Raw genomic sequence first — 9,778 nt, forward strand, 5'->3', positions numbered from 1 at the left:
ATTAATTAAATTTGTAAATAGGAATTCAAAATAAATTATAATCACAATTTTTTAAAAATAAATTTAACTTTATGAAGGAAATATGTTGTGCAAATTTTATTTAACTTGCAAGCGCACGAATCTATTGTAGAATAGATCAACGATGACGAATGTTGATCCTATGAGGAGGTAGATTTAATTGAGTGTAGAGTTAATTTTCTATGTGCGTGGTTGGATTTGTGGTGAAAGTGATTTAGACTATTCTAAAATTTAAATTAGAATGGCGAGAATAAATTAAAGTGAAAATTATTAAAATGAAAAGCTTGGGTCTCTGGATCTGCACTTAACATGCACTATTGGCTTAATATTCCTTATTAGTGCCAATTAAATCATGAGGGAGGTTTCCACTCCTTATGAACCTCACTCAAATAAATATGATGATAAGTGCTTATCGTGCCAAATAGTAATAACCTTGTGTTGAGTGTTAGAAAATGTATATTTATAAAGGAGAAAACCGTCATTTTACATTTCAAGTCTTACTAACACCTTTACTTTTATGAATTAACCTTCTTTTGATTTAATTCCGTTTGTTTTATCTTAATTAAGTATTTTATGTATTTTAGGGGCATCATAGTCATTTCACAATAAACGAGAGATCAGATGGCAAAACGGACATCACTTTTGAACTCAGGACGGTCGAAAACCTTAGGAGGAGCATAAAAGGAAAAATAGCATTGTTCACATGTATGGTACTATTTATGTGTACGGTACTATATACGTTACTGTTCACGACACTGTTCACATAGACGGACGATGACGTGGCATTGACCGATGATGTGGCATTGACTGATGAGGTGTCACGATCCTGTTGGGCTAAAATTCTTATGTACTGTTGATGGTGACGTGGCAGCATATCAGTAGACGAAATATCTCGTGTACGGTACATGCATCACACAGGATTACTTTCAACCAAACCGCGTTACTATTCATCCGGGTCAAACCGTGTTACTATTCATCCGCGTGGTCAAACTGTGTACTGTTGACTGATGACGTGGCGCAATCCTGAGCTTCCAAACTGTTTTTAATCCGATGGCCATGATTTACTCCATGTATTTATAAAAAGGGGGCCTCTCCCCCCTAATTTGATATCTCTGAATCCATTTTTGGGATCTATTTTATGTAATTCCTTCTCCATCTTGTATTTTCTTCGTATTTTAATAAATTTCCATTTTGTGAGTGGCTAATTTTCTTTCAAGCTTGGGTTGAAGGTGAAGTCTCAACATGTGTCATGGGCTTAATTTGGTAAATTTATTTTCTCTTCCCCTCTAGTTTTTGTGGATGTTTTGACTTCTCGTCGACAAATAATAATAATCTTATCTAGATACCGCCTTGGTTACACCGGCTCTCTAGTATAAGGTTATTATTATTTGGCACGATAAGCCCTTAGCACCATATTGATTAGAGTGTGGTTCATGAGGTGTGGATTCCCCCCTCATGATTTAATTGGCATTAATACGGATTATTTAGCCCATGATGCATGTTGATACGGATCCAGATACCCAAGTACGTCATTTCAATAGATTTCGCTTCAATTTATTCTCGCCATTGCAATTCCAATTTTAGAATTTATTATCGCCATCTCAATTCCAATTTTAGGATAATTTAAATCACTTCCACCACAATTTCAACCACCCATTTACAAAATTAATTCTACACACAATTAAAATCCACCTCCTCGTGGGATCGACACTCGTCACCATTGATCTATACTACAATAGATTCGTGCGCTTGCGAGTACATTAAAATTTGCACAACAAGTTTTTGGCGCCGTTGCCGGGGAGGTAATTTTAATTCATAGAATTAATTTTTGTGAATAATTTCTTTTAATTGTTTTCTTGTAATTTTTTTTATTAAAAAGAAAAAGAAAAAAAAGTGAATCTACATTTGAAGGTTAGTATTTCTTTTCTTTTTCTCTTCTTTAAAATTTTGTAATTTAATTTTCAATTTATTTTTCTTTGTAATTTTTTGTTTATTTTATTAATTTAATTTTTAGTTAATTTATTTTACGTATTTGTTTTTGTGTATTTTTATAGAAAGGTTGTAATAGCGCAATAAGGTTAGTATCGTAATTTCTCACTCTTCTTTATTTTTATTTGTTTTGTTCCCATCTTTATTTTTATTTTATTTGTTTTGCATGCATGGTCGTAGGTCATTATTACCTAATCTTGAACCTATAGACCTTGAATTAGAAAAAACATTTCGCACACACAGGCACATTAAAAATAAATTTGGAATAGATTTACAAGCATCACAGGAGAGGCCATTTAAGGATTATTTCAGTCTTTTAGCTAATTTGAGCACATCATGCATAAGATACCCAAATGTAGCTGCTAAGAGTTTTGAATTAAAACCTAGTGTGCTACATTGTCTCCCAACATTCTATGGCCTAGAAAATGAGGACCCATATAATCATCTGAATGATTTTCATGCCATTTGTCAAACTTGTAAATATGAAAATTTTTCAGACGATGATGTTAAACTCAGATTATTCCCATTTTCTTTAAAGGATAGAGCTCGTTCATGGTTAAATACTTTACCTGCTAATAGCATTTCATCATGGGAACAAATGGTAATAAAATTTTTGAATAAATATTTCCCAGTCCATAAAATCAATGCTATTCGCAGGGAAATCTCAGAGTTTACTCAGAGATAAGACGAGCAGTTTTTCGAAACATGAGAGCAATTCAATGGGCTACTCTTGAAGTGTCCATATCATGGGTACGAGAAATGGCACCAATGCCAATACTTTTTGGAGGGATTATTGCCGAATGTGCAAGAATGGCTAATGGCAACAAGTGGAGGAGAGCTAATGTCAAAAAGTGCATCAGAGATTTGGGAATTCTTCCAGTGACAAGCGGATAATTCCCAACAACGGAGTCGATCACTCAGGAATACTAGAAGAATTAAAGGAGTGAATGAGGTTCACATTGGCGAGTCAACTTCGGGAATCAAATAAGTCAAAGAGATGGTTGAAGGTCTTGCTCGACAAATAGCATCGTTATCGACTGCTAAATCAACAGAACCACATGACCATGACTCATACTCAGATCAAGCCAATGCCATAGGTGTAATGAGAAAGCCATCAAATTACAACCCATACTCCAACACATATAACCCTGGATGGAGAGACCACCCCAATTTTTCATGGTCCCAAGGAATCCAACATAATGGAAGAGCAGCTCCAGCTCCACCAATGCAACCAATTCCTCAAAATCCTCAAGCCTCTCAGCCCCCATTTAGACCATACAATCAAAACCAGAACTACTCACAACCTAGACCATGGGAGGATGCATTCTAGAATTTTAAGAATGTTACTCACTCCACGATTGAGCAACAGAACCGCACCATTGATGGACTATGAAATGAGTTGAGAGCATGCTTCAATTCACAAGCCCAATCAGTTTCAAGCCTTGAGAAGATGGTGGGACAACTTGCTTCTTCAGTTCAGGCCTTGGCAATGATCGTTGAGAAAGGTAAATTTCCAAGTCAACCAGTGCCTAACCCTAAAGGAGTGCATAAAGCAAGTACCAGTTCACCACAGCAGCATGGAGAGGTCAAAGCAGTAATGACCTTGCGAAAAGAAAAAGAAGTCGACAACAAAGTGGAGATGCTAGTGACAAAAGAAAATCAAATTGTACCTGTGAATGTTGATGATTCATCACCAGAGGAGAAAGAAGAAACCAACCCACGAGAATATATTCCCAAAGCTCCATTTCCTCAGAGGTTAGCTAAAGGAAAAAAAGGGAAAATCCACAGGTGAGATTCTTGAAATCTTCAAACAGGTAAGTGTTAACATCCCTTTGCTTAATGCTATTAAACAAGTTCCATCTTATGCCAAGTTTCTTAAAGACCTTTGTACTAAAAAGAGAAATATGCATGTTCAAAAGAAGGCATTTTTAACAGAAAACGTTAGTTCTATACTCCAACATAAAATTCCTTTAAAATGCAAAGACCCAGGCTCCCCCACTATCTCATGTAGTATAGGGAACCACACAATTGAAAATGCTTTGTTGGATTTAGGAGCTAGTGTAAATATGTTGCCTTACTCAGTATTTTTGAAACTTGGACTGGGAGTATTACACCCAACTCCAGTGGTGTTACAGCTTGCAGATCGGTCCACGAAAATACCTCGTGGTATTGTGGAGGACGTGCTTATCCAGGTAGATAAGTTTTATTTTCCTGTTGATTTCATTGTAATTGACACTCAACCAATACAGGATTCAAGGAAGCACATCCCCATTATCCTAGGCCGACCTTTCTTGGCAACTGCGGATGCTCACATTCAATGCAGGACTGGAAATATGCAGTTGTCCTTCGGCAACATGACTATGGAGCTGAACATCTTCAACATTGCCAAACAACCTCACAATGCCGATGATGGATTTAATTGAAACATTAGTTGATAACACTTTTCTTTCAAACCTTAGTGATGATCCTTTACAAACATGTTTAACTCACTTTGGTTTTGATTTTGATATTGACAGATCGGTCGATGAGGTCAATGCCCTACTTGACTCAGTACCATCCATGGACACTAATAAATGGAAGTCAAGAGTTGAACAACTAGCATCATCAGAGAAGAAACGCATCCCATCATCAGAATCACCACCGAAACTCGAGCTCAAACCATTACCCAACACATTAGAATATGCATTTTTGGGAGAAGAAAGTACTCTACCGGTAATCATCTCAGCATCCCTCAATGACGAACAAAAAGGTAAGTTGTTGGATGTTTTAAAAGAGCACAAAAGAGCATTAGGATGGACCATAGCAGACATTAAAGGTATAAACCCAGTAGACTGCATGCATTACATTCACCTTGATGAAAATGCTAAAACTACTAGGGAGATGCAACGTCGGTTAAATCCTAACATGAAAGAAGTTGTTAGAACTGAAGTCCTTAAGCTATTAGATGCAAGTATCATTTACCCAATTTCTGATAGTTCATGGGTCAGTCCTGTGCAAGTTGTCCCTAAAAAGTCAGGAGTCACAGTAGTTACGAATGCTGATAATGAATTGATACCCACTAGAGTAACTACAGGATGGCGTGTATGCATTGATTATAGAAAGTTGAATTCTGTCACACGTAAAGACCATTTTCCTTTACCATTTATTGATCAAATGCTTGATAGATTAGCAGGCCATGAATTTTATTGCTTTCTAGATGGCTACTCAGGATATAATCAGATTCCCATAGCACCAATAGATCAGGAGAAAACTACTTTCACTTGCCCTTTTGGCACATTTGCATATAGGAGAATGCCATTTGGATTATGTAATGCACCTGCTACATTTCAACGATGCATGTTGAGTATTTTTTCTGATATGGTTGAACGATTCCTTGAAGTCTTTATGGATGACTTTTCTGTCTTTGGTGATTCGTTTGATCAATGTTTACATCATCTAACACTAGTTCTGCAGAGATGTATCGAAAAGAACTTGGTCTTAAATTGGGAGAAGTGTCATTTTATGGTAAAACAAGGGATTGTTCTCGGTCACATCATTTCGAGCAAAGGTATTGAGGTTGACAAAGCCAAGGTGGATCTCATTTCTAATCTTCCTCCACCCAAAATAATCAGAGAAGTAAGATCTTTCCTTGGGCATGCTGGTTTCTATAGACGTTTCATTAAAGATTTTAGCAAAATTTCTAGACCCTTATGCAATTTACTTGCTAAAGATGTACCTTTTATCTTTGATGATTCATGTCTTGTGGCATTTGAAAAACTAAAGCAGTTGTTGACATCATCACCCATCATTCAGCCCCCAAATTGGAGCTTACCATTTGAGCTCATGTGTGATGCATCTGATTATGCAGTAGGAGCAGTATTAGGACAAAGAGTTGATCGAATTCCCCACGTTATTTACTATGCTAGTATGACATTGAATGATGCACAGTTGAATTATTCAACTACTGAAAAAGAAATGCTAGCAGTACTGTTTGCATTACAGAAATTTCGATCTTATCTCACTGGTTGTAAAATAATTATATTCACAGATCATGCTGCTCTTAAATATCTTCTCACAAAGAAAGATGCAAAAGCTAGACTAATTCGTTGGGTGTTACTTTTGCAGGAATTTGACTTGGAATTCAAAGATAAGAAAGGGACAGAAAATGTTGTGGCGGACCACCTCTCTCGTCTCCATTTTGACACAATTACAGAGCCATTAATATTGAATGAGTCATTTCCAGATGAACAATTAATGAGTGTGGAAGTATTACCATGGTATGCTGATATAGTTAATTATCTTGTTACAGGTCAACTTCCAGAGCATTGGACCAAGCAAGACAAGGCTAAATTCTTTGCAAAGATAAAGAATTTCTTTTTGGATGACCCGTATTTGTTCAAGTATTGTGCTGACCAAATTGTTAGACGATGTGTCCCAGAAAATGAAATTCAGAATAATCTTTCATTCTGCCATGAACAAGCTTGTGGAGGTCATTTCAGTGCTAAGAAAGCAACAACTAAAGTTTTACAATGTGGTTTTTATTGGCCAACTATATTTCGAGATGCTTACACTTTTTGTTCTTCATGTGATAGGTGTCAACGAATGAGGAGCATTACACGAAGGAACATGATGCCACTAAATCCAATTTTAGTGGTTGAGATTTTTGATGTATGGGGTATCGACTTCATGGGACCCTTTCCCCCTTCTTTTGGCCATCAATACATATTGGTTGCTGTTGACTATGTATCGAAATGGGTAGAAGTAATTCCATGTAGAACCAATGATCACAAGGTGGTGATAGCATTTTTGAAAAGCAACATTGTTTCACGCTTTGGATTCCCTCGAGCAATAATCAGTGATGGTGGTGCCCACTTTTGTAATAAAGCATTCAAAGCTCTTTTGACAAAGTATTCAATCACACACAAAGTGGCGACTCTGTATCATCCGCAAACCAGTGGTCAAGTTGAGATCTCCAATCGAGAAATAAAGCACATATTAGAAAAAACGGTGAGGCCAGACAGGAAAGATTGGTCATTAAGACTCGATGATGCATTATGGGCATACAGAACGATTTTCAAGACCCCGATTGGGATGTCACCCTACAGGCTAGTGTATGGAAAAGCTTGCCACCTACCTGTGGAACTCGAGCATCGTGCGTATTGGGCCATCAAGAAATTCAACTTTGACATGCAGCAAGCCAGTTCAGAAAGAAGATTACAACTGGCAGAACTTGAAGAAATTTGCAATGATGCATACGAAAATGCCAAGATTTACAAGCAACGAATGAAAGTCTTCCATGATAAGCAAATTATAAGAAAATCGTTCACTCCAGGTTAGAAAATGCTTTTATTCAATTCTCGCTTGCACCTATTCCCAGGTAAATTACGCTCTCGTTGGTCTGGCCCATTTATTGTACATACTATTTTTCCACATGGGGCAATTGAAATTAAGGACCCAAAGAACGGTGTCATGTTTAAAGTTAATGGTCAAAGATTAAAGCCATATCTAGAATACCAACCATATGGAGAAGACATCGAAATAAATTTGAGTGACCCACCAAATTTGAATTGATTTTTTTTTCTTCGGTGATTTGATTTTTTCTTTCTTTCTTTCTTTATATTATTCTTTTCCTAATTGAAATTATTTTTGCATAAGTGTGTTTGTTTAACTATTAAGTTTTCTCTTATCATTTTTAATCATGAGTACCTTACTTAGACCGTTCCTCCTAAACATTCTTAAACCACTTCAACGTGTCAAAACTCATCTCAAAAGGCAGATTCAATTTTGTAAAACACATCGCATTTGGGCTCTACAACCACCAGAGTTAGTCTCCTATGTTGAGGGTCTAGAAAGCCAACTCAGAGATATTGAGAGAAGTGTTTACGATATCCAGTTGGAGCTTGAGGTGAATTCAATAAGAGGACGATTTTAATTTTCTTTGTGTGTTTTAATTTGTTTTTCTGTTTGTGTGCTTTAGTTTGTTACCCCGGTGAAGTGGCGGATAACGGTACTCCGTGACAATCAAGTCGGTTATTTCAGTTTCCCATAATAACTGATATTCTGAGGCGAAGGTATGGACAGAAACGAGATTCTAGCGAAGCTTCACAAGCGATTCCCTTCACTTCCTCAGAATGCCCTCCTTACGATCTATAAAGCTCGGTTCGAACGCATGCGATTACTCATGAGGAATAACATACCTGCTGACATCCGTTGGTTAAGCGAGGCTAAAGTACGATCGGCAGGTGAGTTACCTCCAAAATTTATTGCATACATGCCTGGTTGTGGTAAAGGAAATTATGCAAGAAAACGACGAGCTCGAAGAATTTCGGTTGCTTGTCATAAGTGTGCCAGAATGAGTTGCAATAAAAACCCATGTTCTTTAGGAATGGTGTCTGATAACAGGGAAGATAAGATTCAATTCATTAGGGATGGCTTGAATAAGGAGTCATTGGATGATATCCTTTTGTCTCTTGAAACGCATCCCAGTGGATATGTGCAAGGAGCGATTCTCCAGTTATGGCCATTATTCCAAAAAGAGCATGCACGATATAGTCTCGGGAATCTGACTATAAATGACCCTATTTGCCAATTTATAAGAAAACTGGATGGGAATCCTATCCTCGACCCATAGAGGGCGTTCAAGCCGTTTCTGGACGTAAAACCAGAGGAAGATGTGAGCCACAGTCGTAACTACTTGTAAATATCCTTTCACTTGACTGTTATTTTATTTCACTATTGTTTTATTGTGTGCATTATTGTCTTTAATAATTTTATTACTGTTTGCTTTTTCCTTTTTACTGTTTTCTTTTTTACTCGCGAGCCACGTGCTTTACGCGTTATTTGACACTGACATGTTACCTCATACACAACTATGATCCACTGTCACCAAGATTCTTAAATGTGATTTCTTTTTTGCCAAGCACTCACAAATTATTTTTGAGAAGTATCACAATGACAGCTACTCCAAATAGACAATTCAAGAACATTTGTATGCTTTCTAGATTTACATATGGCAAACATAAAAAGTTCGTTGAGGCAGCCATCGATCTTGGTCAAAGTATAGCAGAGAGAAAATTACACTTGGTGTATGGAGGAGGTAACCGAGGGTTATCAAAAATGGTCTCAGAAGCAGCTTTTATCAAAGGCAGCCAAATGTTAGGCATCATCCCAAGAGTTCTAAAACCATTGGGCAGTTCGTCTGACTCATCAACTGGAGAAGGTTAGTCGTCTCAGGTATGCAAGAAAGAATAACTGAAATGCTTAATCATGCTGATGCTTTTATTTTCCTTCCAGGAGATCTTGCAACACTAGAGGCACTTATCACGCTAGCATCTTGGGCCCATCTGCACATCCACCAGAAACTCATCGGTTTGTCAAATGTCAATAACTTTTATGATGGCTTTATCGCATTTCTTAACCATGCAATAAAAAACTATTTCATTCCTTCTAATGTGAAAAGACTTTTTATTTGTGCTCACACTGCTAATGAGCTACTTGATCTGTTACAAGCTTATAAACCGGAGCCAGACCCCTGGACCTTTGTGTTGGAGCGCCCAAATAATGATGGTAACAGTAGCCACAGTAAGAAGTACAAATTAGATTTAACTCTTCGCTTGTAAATATTTTCTTTTGTGTTGCACCACCCAGGCGATGTCTTCTAAACTCTACTTCTTTCCTTTCAAACATTGAGGACAATGTTTCGTTCTGGTTGGGGGGAGGGAATAGTCGACAATTGTAGAATTTTGGTTAAGTTTTTACTAATTTTTTTGTTGTAGAAACTAACTGTTGCTAA

Source organism: Citrus sinensis, chromosome 8, assembly GCF_022201045.2.
Source record: "Citrus sinensis cultivar Valencia sweet orange chromosome 8, DVS_A1.0, whole genome shotgun sequence".
In the NCBI taxonomy this organism is placed as follows: Eukaryota; Viridiplantae; Streptophyta; class Magnoliopsida; order Sapindales; family Rutaceae; genus Citrus; species Citrus sinensis.